Source organism: Mobula hypostoma, chromosome 16, assembly GCF_963921235.1.
Source record: "Mobula hypostoma chromosome 16, sMobHyp1.1, whole genome shotgun sequence".
NCBI lineage: Eukaryota > Metazoa > Chordata > Chondrichthyes > Myliobatiformes > Myliobatidae > Mobula > Mobula hypostoma.
Window position 1 is genome coordinate 25,921,386 of NC_086112.1, and position 11,623 is coordinate 25,933,008.

The window sequence follows — 11,623 nt, forward strand, 5'->3', positions numbered from 1 at the left end:
AGGTCAGGCAGCATCTATGGAAATGAATAAGCAGTCAAAGTTTCAGGCCAAGGCCTTTCTTCAGGACTGGAAAGGAAGTCGGAAGATGCCAGAATAAAAAGGTGTGGGGAGGGGAAGGAGGACAGTTAGAAGAAGGTAGGTGAAGCCAGGAAAAGGTAAAGGGCTGGAGAAGAAGGAATCTTGATTGGAGAGGAGAGTAGATCATGGGAGAAAGGAAAGAAGGAGGGAGATGATAGGCAGATGAAGAGAAAAGTTAAGAGGCTAGAATGGGGAACAAAAAGAGGGAAGGGAATAAATTACCAGAAGAAGAAATCAATGTTCATGCTAGCAAGTTGGAGGCTACCTAGGTGAAATATAAGGTGTTGTCCCTCCACCCTGAGCGTAACCACATCATGGCAAAAGAGGAGACCATGGACTGACATGTCAGAATGGGAACGGGGACAGGAATTAAAAAGGTTGGCCTCAGGGAAACTCTGCTTTTGGCGGATGGAGTGGAGGCTCTCGACAAAGCAGTCCCACGATTTATGTCTGGTCTCTCCAAAGTAGAAATGGCCACATTGGGAGCACCGGATACAATAGACGACCTCAGGAAGTTTGCTTTAAGATGTCATTTGAACATTCCCTGATTATGGTATAGTGCAGCTTTCTGATACACTTGAATCAATTCTTATTCCTTCTTTTTTGAAGTAACCGCGTTTGTTCAAATGGAAGCACTGATGGGTAATGATTAAACACTTGTCATTTATTCATAAGATTTCATTCTTGTTTTGTCAAATAAGCATTGGGAACCACAGTTACAATGAAAACTTGTGTTACAGAGAATCGGGATGAATGCTATTTTTGCCTGTCCTTCAGTCTTGTTGAAGACAAAGATATGGTGAGATGAATGACTCATTAAACAGCTTTGGTTCACACAAAGGTGAACCTAAGAACAAGCATCATGAGGAGACCCACAAACAATCATCCAATTCATTAACTTTCCTTTTGACAATAACCAACAATGAAAAACATTCCATTCAAGCCCACATCCATGAGTTATCTTACTTGATATAAACAGGACAGCTTCCAACTGTTCTAACCTCTTTGCCTCAGTAAAATATTTTTCAGATTTCCTAGCTTCCTGTTTCAAAAAAATATCAGCACACATTTCTCACAATTTTCTATATAATCTCCCTCTGTTCATTGGCAAAGAGGAATCAATGAAGTTTTTGAACTAAGATCTATCCTATCATTAAGCAGACTTTGAGCCATTTTGAGTCCAGCCACATTCTAATATTGCCACTGAGTTACAAGGCACTTACAATTAACCCAAATTCTCAGTTGTGTGCAAAGTACATTCAGAAATAGAAAATAAATCTGGAATATTACTTTGAAATACAGAAACTGTTAGGGTAAATTACGCAGATTGATATATAAAACAAGAGGACATTCTCCTACATTAAAGCTGCCAAACAAATGCATTAGTTATTGAGTTAGTACAAGGTATATTTAGGAATGACCATTTTTTTCTGACTGAAAGAACCAATATGTATCAGTAGTGACAAAAACTTCGGATTGTAGTAAGAGAAATGTGAAAAAGTAGAAGTTTTTGGATGTTTCTCAGTTTAAAAATTGAGCTGCTTCATGGCACAAGGCAGAAAGTCTGCAATTACAGATACCCTCTTCCTGCTTTCTGCTTTCCCCTTGTCCATTCGTCCCTCCCCACTGATCTCCCTCCTGGTACTTATCCATGCAAGCAGAACAAGTGCTACACCTGCCCCTACACCTCCTCCCTCACTACCATTCAGAGCCCCAAAACGTCTTTCCAGGTGAGGTGACACTTCACCTGTGAGCCTTTTGGGGTCATCTACTGTGTTCGGTGTTCCCGGTGTGGCCTCCTGTATATCGTTGACACCTAATGCAGATTGGAAGACCACTTCGCTGAGCACCTACACTCCATCTGCCAGATAAAGTCGGATCTCCCAGTGGTCTTCCAGTTCAATTCTACTTCCCATTCCCATTCCAACATGTCAGTCCGTGGCCTCCTCTACTGCCGTGATGAGGCCACACTCAGGTTGGAAGAAGCAACACCTTATATTCCAACTGGGTAGCCACCGACTTGATAGCATGAACATCGACTTCTCGAACTTCAGGTAACTGCCCACGCCCCCCCACATCTCCATTCCCCCATTCCCATTTCCCTCTCTCACCTTACCTCCTTACCTGCCCATCACCTCCCTCTGGTGCTCCTCCCGCTCTCCCTTTCTGCCAAGGCCTTCTACACTCTTCTATCAGATTCCTCCTTCTCCAGCCCTTTACCTCTTTCACCAATCAACTTTCAAGCTCTTTACTTCACCCTTCCCCCGGTTTCACCTATCACCTTTCTTCCTCCCCTCCCTCCACCTTCTTACTCTGACTTCTCATCTTTTCTCCCCCAGTCCCGATGAAGGGTCTCGGTCCAAAATGGCGACTGTTTACTCTTTTCCAGGGTTGCGGGCTGGCCTGCTGATTTCCTCCAGCATTTTGTGTGTGTTACATTTGGATTTCCAGCATCTGCAGATTTTCTTGTCTTTAAATTACAGATACCTGCCTGAATTACACTCTGCTCAATTCAGACGCGATACCGCAAAGGGAAAAAAAATCCTGCTGTCATTTAAGAAAACCGCGGCAGGAGAGGAAATCAGGAAATAATCCACAGATAATTGGAAGGAGCTTCTGTTCCACTTAACTTTCTGATACCATTTCCAGGGCCATGGAAGAGCTAAATTCCTAAGCAATCAGACAGCATGGGAGCTTAGTGGGTGGTGCTTTACAGTACCAGCGACCCAGGTTCAATTCCCACAGCTGCCTGTCAGGAGATTGTACATTTCCCTGTGACTACATTGGTTTTCTCTGGCCGTTCCAGTTTTCTCCTACATTCCAAAGACGTACGGGTTATCCAGGTTAATTGGCCACATGGGTGTAATTGGGTGGTGAGGACTTGTTGAGCTGGAAGAGCCTGTTGTGACTGAATAAAATGTAAATGTAAATCAGGAGGTGCAGACATGGCATCACATGCATTCCCTTTCTCGTTTCTGCCTTAGTTACATTCGATTGTGTTGTCAGTGTGCACCCGGCATCCGGATTTGACCGGCCCAAATGATGAAGAAAAACATAAAAGAATCAACATTTGAACTGGTAGCATTTCTAGAAAGCTTGAGGTGAATTTTCACTGCCCCTGCTTGTGGAATGAACTAGTAAAACTGGAATTTCCTTCACAGAGTATGGCAAATCCTTGCTCAAAATGAGCTCTTGAATTCAACAGGAATATGCTTTTGTTGGCTTTTCATACACCAATAATTTACTTACTAGAATAACAAGTAAAAATAAAGACTGAATTTACTTCCCATTATACTGACTCAATTGGTTATCTCAGAACTTTTGTCACTGGTAATCCATTTTTCAGGAGTGACGTGTGGTGTCTCCTGTGATGGCGTGGATCTCCTCTAGATGCTCCAGTTTGCTCCACATTCTAAAGATGTGCAGTTCAGTCGGGGTTCATAAGTTGTGGGCATGCTATATTCTGGGAGAAGAAGTTGCAGTGATAGAGGAGTGTTCACCTCGACAACAGGCTTGACTGGAAAACCAATACCAAGGCTGCTTACGAGAAGGGAATGAACAGACTCTATTTTCTAAGGAAGCTGAGATCCTTCAATGTGTGCAGAAGGATGCTGGAGATCTTCTACCAGTCTGTTGTAGTGACTGCAGTCTTCTTTGTGGCTTTATGTTGGGGAAGCAGCTTTGGAACTAGTGATGCAAAAGGACTAAGTTAGCTCATCAAAAAGCCTGGATCTATCCTTGGCTACAACCCAGACTCTCTTGAGTTAGTGGTGGAGATGAGGATACTAAACAAGCTGTTATCCATTATGGACAATCTGGCACATCCTCTCCATAACTGACTGAAGCAACCTTTCAAACAGGCTCATTCAGCTCTGCTGTCACCAAGATCATCACAGAAAATGCAATATGAATATACAACAGTTCATCTCTGAACAACAGGAGAACACACATCATAGGACAACAGTCTCTGTTTATTATTTTGTACATTATTATTCTGTACTTTTTCCATCAGTTGGGTCTGCACACTGCTAAGTGTGTTTTTAAATATTTCTGCTGTAACAAAAGAATTTCCCACTCAAAATCAATAAAGTTTTTATTATTATCATTATTATTATTATTATTATGTTGGCACTGGAATCTTAGTGACTTGGATTGTGTTAGTCGTTGACACAAGTGGCACATTTCACTGTATGTTTCAATATCTTAGAGTATATGTGACAAAATAAAGCTAATGTTTATCTTTGTCTTTATAAGATTTCATCACAATGCTCAAGGGAGAGAATTCTCCAACTAATATTGCAATGAAATGCCACCTGCATTTCTAATATAGAGTAGATGATGTGGTCATTATCATTGTTTGTTGTAAGTTTCTGTATGCAGTTAGCTTTGGCTAGTTAACACTTTGCTTGCTCTGTGGTGAAGAAATGGCATTTTAAATAAATATATGGTTCATGAGATCTTTTGTCCACTGCACTAATATTCCTCACAAGCAGGCCTCATCCTGGAGGTTCTTCAAGAAGAGAACTGGTGGAGTCAATCATCAGAACAGCGCTCTCAGGCAAATCCAGAACAAGCCGATTGTCGTGTGCTAGACTTGCTTTTGATTTTGATAATAGCCGTCGTGTCTTTTGTGTTGTTATCCATTGAGGCAAGTAGCAAAGAAAGATCTACCAACAAAGCATTCTTTATGGAAGGCAATCAGCACTCAGCAGTATCATATCAAAAACCCATACCACATGGTACACACAGCTCTGTAGGGTACTCACACATTCATTTGCACCACACTGGTTCCATATAAAAACAAGCCCATGCAAACCAGCAGCCATCCGCATATATGATGTTATTCCAGCAATTAAGTATTTACATACTTGTGATTTATACAATCAAATTATTTACAAATGCACATAAATATACATACAGTCATAAATTTACTCAGTGTTTCATCCTCCTGACTGCAACATTTACCTCATATCTATACTTAACATCTCCAGAGTATTCGTTGCTAGTTCTGATAATACCAAAGAAACACTTTTCCAAGATTCATTCATGGAAAACCATACATCCTGTACAATCAAAGTTGCTGGTGGACACAGCAAGCCAGGCAGCATCTCTAGGAAGAGGTACAGTCAACATTTCGGGCCGAGACCCTTCGTCAGGACTAACTGAAGGAAGTCTTGCTGCCTGGCCTGCTGCGTTCACCAGCAACGTTGATGTGTGTTGCTTGAATTTCCAGCATCTGCAGATTTCCTCATGTTTGCGTTATCCTGTACAGTAATTGTTACCTTGTCCGCAGAAAATCATCAGATTGTCTAACATACTTTCCAACAAACAGCTGTAACACTATGCATTATGCAATCATTGCAATAGTTATATACTGTTTTCAGTATCTTCCTAATTATTATAGTTGAATAATAATAATCCTAATTTAATTCCTTCAAATGCCTTCCAACCTCTGTGCTCTCCCTGACTCACACACTTACTTTCACTTGGGCTTCCCGTAGACCCTGCATCATTTTTGTTTCTCTACCATCCTTCTTGAGTTAGTAGGCCAGTGCCTCTGAATCTTGTAGAAAGAGTATTGAACTGTAATATTAACTGTTTCTCTCTCCACTGATCTTTACTGCTCTCCCAATTAAGTCCAGCATTGTTTTTATTTCAGATACCCTGCATCTGCAGATTTTGGCTTTTCATCATCTATGACTTTTCCTCACTGGTGTATTTCCATTGTAGGTCCTTTGGTCAGAACTGTATTCAGCCTCTCCTCACACACGTTAGCCCATGCTTCATTGATCTGACATCAGTTATCCTGGGGTTAGGGTTAGGGGACATGGCATCTTCGTTATTCTGTGAATCTCCTCCACGTCATAACACTATCCTTCCACGAAGCACCTGGTTGCTTCTGAGCTTCATTCAGAATGGAGAAGCCTACAAAAGGGTGCTGGATACAGCCCAGTCCATCACAGGCAAAGCGCTGCCTACCACTGAGCACATCTACAAAAGTGCTGCCACAAGAAAGCAACAACCTTCATCAAAACCCCCACATCTTGTTGTACTTCTTTGTTCTACCATGAATGCCTGCCAGAAAGCAAATATCACGGTGGTATATAGTAACTTATATGTACTTTGACAATGAACTTACCTTGAACTTAGAACTTTGAGCAACACTGCAAACAATATAATTTTTATCAACGACACACATTCTCAAAACTTGTGCAACTTGTGCAGTGGATGAAAATGGCTTTACCACTTACTCTTTTCCAACCTTCTCGTCTTCCACTTTAGTCAAGCCACGTTCAAGTTTATTGTCATCTGAATGTACATATATATGCAACCAAGTGAAACAATGTTTCGTCGGACCATAGTGCACCCACAAAGCATAAGTCACACACAGCACATAAAACACTATTTACCACAAATAAGTTAATATAATATAATTCCAAATGCTTGTAGTGAACAGTGAACAGTAAATAGCTCGCTGTCCTAGTGACAAGAATTCAGTGGTGGCAGGGTATTCATTAGTCCCACCGGCAGAGGGTAGAAGCTGTTACTCAGTCTAGCAGTCCTAGTCCTGATGCATCCAACACCTCAGAGAAACTCCTGTTGTCCAAATAAACCAGAGACTCCTCCTTCAAGCTCCTTGCTGCTAAGAACAATATGTATTCCCGTTTCTCTGGGAAACAAAGACTCGTAGCATCCATCCCTACCTGTGATTCAAATTGGAACGCTCACGTAAGGCACGTTCACCACTCCAGGACAAAAGAACACAAGGATTATGTTAAAGTTTAATAAGAATTAAGGGTGAAAAGTGAAATATTTAAGGGGAACTTGAGCCAGAACTTCTTTGCCCTGTTGGGAATGAGCTGCGAGTGGAGGTGGTGGACGTGGGTTCAGTTTCAACATTTGAGAGAAGTTTGGATAAGTACATGGATGGAAGAGGTATGGGGCGCAATGGTCTAGGTGCAGGTTGATGGGACTAGGTAGAATAATAGTCCAGTATGGACTAGATGGGATGAAGGGCCTGTTTCTGAGCTGCAGTGCTCCAGGATTCTATGACTCAAAATAGCAGGACCGGGCCAGTCAGTCTTTTGTACCTACTCCTACGTATGGTTGGCACAGACACCGTGGCCTGAAAGGATTGTTTGTGTGTAGTACTGTTCTATGTCCAATATCAAGGGGCTCATGCTGCTCTCTGATTTCAGCTCCACTTCCCTTCACTAACCTCATATCCATTGACCTCCTTAAATATGTTGAACTTTATTGATCTTTGCCTTGAACGAACTCAGTGACCGGGCCTTCGCAAACCCCATTGCAAGAGTATCACAAAGATCCATCCCTCTCTGGGTGAATGCTTGTTTTTTTTTCCCGTAGACTGTGAAATCTCATCCTGATTTGCTTCTCTAGCCTGCTTGTTACTTCTCTCCAAAGGCCTGCTTGTAGCCGTGCAGTGGCCTCCAGGGACTCTTGCGCAAGGGATCTTCCACCCTCTCTAATGCCTGCTGCCCTCCAGCAAAGTAAACATGAGCAACCCTTTCTCTGGCAGGTACCTGAACAGTCAAGAGCCACTAATGATCCTCAGCTGTCTGCTGAACTCAGGCGTGCAAGACATCTTGTCCTTGTTAGTGACGTAGAAAACCTGTGAACAAATAAAGGCCAACACTATAAATCTGTGGGCTTCAATGAGCTACAGATTAAAGGTTAGCTTTATTTGTTGCATGAACATCAAAACACACGGTGAAATGCGTCGACGACTAACTCGGTCAGCATGTGTGTTAGGGACAGCTTGCAAGCAGGGCATTGCTCCTGGCACCCACATAGCATGCCCACGATTTACTGAACCTAACCGTATGTCTTCAGAATAAGGGAAAAACCGGAGGACCTGAAGGAAACCCATTCGGACACGGAGAAAACATGCAAGTTCTTTACACAAGCAGCGGTAAATAAACCCCAATCGCTGATTGATGGTGCTGTAAAGCATTATGCTACCCTGCTGCCAAGTTGATACTCCCTTTCTGACTCAAAAACCATATTCTTTGTTGATACCCATTTTCAACCCAGCACTTGACTCTTTATCATTTGACCTTCTGGCCTTTAAAGCACGCAACCGTAGCATGTACTGACCTTTGTTCTGGCTCGCTTCCTCTTCGGAAGGTTCAGAATACCTGTCAGAATTTACCAGCCTGCTCACCAAATGATTTGAGTCCCAAAAGGCTCTGTAAAGGCTGGAAAGCTTTGGCTAGTGTCTTTAGATAATCATGTATTCAGCAATCAACCTGTTTGTTCCCTGGTTGCACAAGACAGATTTGTAAATGACAGAAATCTCCATATCAGGTTAACATCTTCTTTCAGAATTTATAAATATCTGCATGAAAGGCCTCTTCCTGTGGCTTGTGGCACCATTCAACACACAAAGTGTCCGTGGGAATGTTTCAAACATCCATGAAGAAAGCTCACGTCACTCTGAGAATATGCCATGAGAATTTCCCCTCAAATACCCCAGAGCCAACACCATGGTGGACTACTGTATGTACTTAACAGAGGACAGGAGTGTGCAGGGGGTATCCAGCATGTTTTACGTGCTATGTTTTGAAAATGAAATAGAAAATTTTTACACATTCTCTACAATATTATGTTGCCAATCCCTCACTACAGCAGATAAGCTGCGCATTACAGACAATATATCACAAATCCCTATATTACAATGGCTTAGTCAGTTTTTACAGCAGATCATTTGCAAGTTTCAGGCCACATTCAAAAGCTACTATTTCAATAAAGAACATACAAATCCCGGAATTACAAAGAAGTGTGGGGAAGTTACTGGAAGGGATTCTGAGAGACATACAGTACAGGTGTCCCCCACTTTTCGAACGTTCGCCTTACGAAACCTCACTGTTACGAAAGTCCTACATTAGTACCCTGTTTTCGCTTTCAGAAGGTGTTTTCACTGTTACAAAAAAAAATCAGCGCGCGATAAAAGGCAGAGCGCACCCCAAGCAGCCACTCTCCCCCAGATTTGGAACGGCATTCCCACCGGCATTGCTGAAACACGTGCCTGTGAGCAGCCGTTTGCAAGATGAGTTCTAACGTATCGGAAAAGCCTGAAAGAGCTCGTAAGGGTGTTACACTTACGGTAAAACTAGACATAATTAAACGTTTCGATCGTGGTGAACGAAGTAAGGACAACGTGAGTTTGGCTTGTGGAAGCTGACGAAGATGATGTTGAAGAGGTTTTGGCATCCCATCACCAAGAACTGACAGATGAAGAGCTGATGCAATTGGAAGAAAAAAGGATAACAATCGAAACCGAATGAGTAATGATAAAGTACGACTTCAATTTTGAAAGGGTACGTCGGTTTAGGAGATATTTACAGGACGGTTTGAGTCCTTATTAAAGAACTGTGTGATAGAAAAATGTGCGAGGCTCAGCAGTCAAGCAAGCCTTCCACATCAGCCACAGCAGACGACGAACCTCGACCTTCGATATCGAGGTGGGCAGAGATAGAAGATAATAAGCTGCCTGCTCTAATGGAAAGAGACGATGAGATGACACCCCAGTATCCCACCACCCCAACCCCCAGGCCGCGGACAGATACCGATTCGCGGAGAATGCAGCGGTAGCCGGGACACACACAGCACACCTTTAAGAAAAAAGCCGAAATAAACATGCTAATTAATTAGGTGCCGCCGACACATAATTGTCAGCCCAGATCAGAGACGACGCAATCGGAAATCGGCACTGATCTGGGCTGACAATTATGTGTCGGGTGTCACCTAATTAGTTAGCTTGTTTATTTCGGCTTTTTTCTTAAAGATGTGCAGTATGCCTCCCGGCTACCGCTGGACCCCTGCGTTCTTCGGGGCAATGTATCGCTCAGCGGCCTGGAGGGTGGGGGCCACTGCACCACCCAAACTCCGGCTCAGAATAACACACCATCATCAGTGTGTTCAGCAAGCTGTCTTCCCAATTCCGGTAAGTGATACTACACTGTACATACATTATTTCTACTTTATATCGGCTGTGTATTTTTACATGTTATTTGGTATGATTTGGCAGCTTCATAGCTTAAAGGTTACTGGAGAGAGTGTTCTTGCCAACAGCGCTTGCATGAGATTTTCGCTCCGGAGAACAGTTCAGTAATGATTGTGGAAAAGTATTTCTATTTTATATAGGCTGTGTATTTATCATATCATTCCTGCTTTTACTATATGTTACTGTTATTTTATGTTTTATGTGTTATTTGGCATGATTTGGTAGGTTATTTTTGGGTCTGCGAATGCTCACAAAATTTTCCCATATAAATAAATGATAATTGCTTCTTCGCTTTACGACATTTCGGCTTACGAACCGTTTCATGGGAACGCTCTACCTTCGGATGGCGGGGGAAACCTGGGTATTGTGCAAAAGTCTAAGGCACCCTAGCTATACATATGTGCCTAATCGAGTGGGAGTAGGGGATGTTGGGAATGGTGAGGGTGAAGTGCCATGGGAGAGGTGTGGGACAGGTGGCGGAGAAGGCGTGCCAGCGGTGCAGAGTGTTGCGGAAGCAGACACACCCAGCCCTGAGATACCAGGCAAGGTCATTTGATTCCAAACAATTGGTTTATTGATCATTGCAGAATTTCTCTCTGGTGCTTCCTGCTCCCTCCCCTCTCCCTTCCCCTTTTCCCCAACCACGATTCCCCTCTCCCTGCCCCCTTCCCACTCTCAGTCCACAATAGAGACCCATATCAGAATCAGGTGTATCGTCACTCACATATGTCATGGAATTTGCTTTTTTTGTTGCGGCAGCAGTGCAGTGCAATACATAAGATTACTACAATACTGTGCAAAAGTCTTAAGCACTCCAGCTATATATGAGTGCCTTAGACTTTTGCACAGTACTGTTTCTCACTGCATTTGGAAAGGCAAGGATTGATTGGCGATAGTCAGCATGGATTTGTGCCTGGGAAATCACGCCTTGCAAATTGAATTGAGTTCATTTGAAGAGGTGACCAGGAGGACTGATGAGGGCAGGGTGGTAAATGTTGTCTACATAGACTTCAGCAAAGCTTTTGACAAGGTCCTGCATGGTAGGCTATTCTGGAAGGTTATATCAGAGTAATCTATCCAACTGGATCCAAATTCTTGGTAAAAAGAGTCAGACAGTGGTAGTGGAGGGTTGCTGTTCAGACTTGTTACTGTGAGCACCGCTGCGTTGTGCTATTTGTCATATATATTAATGTTTTGGAATTTGCTTGATTAATAAGTTGATTATTTTGATGAGTTGGTGAATTTGCAGATGATAACAAAATTGGTGGTGTCGTTGACAATGAAGAAGAGTATCTAAGGCTGTGACGGGAAACACTGGGAAAGTGGGCACAAAGATGACAGGTGAAATTTAACTCTGAAAAGTGTTTTGGGAAGTTAAACCAAAGGAGTACTTACACAGTAACTGACAGGGTACTGGAGAGTGTTGTAGGTGTACAAGTACATAGTTCCCTGAAAGCGGTGACACAGGTAAGCTAGGTGGTGAAGAAGGTTTATGGCATGTTAACCTTCATCAGATGG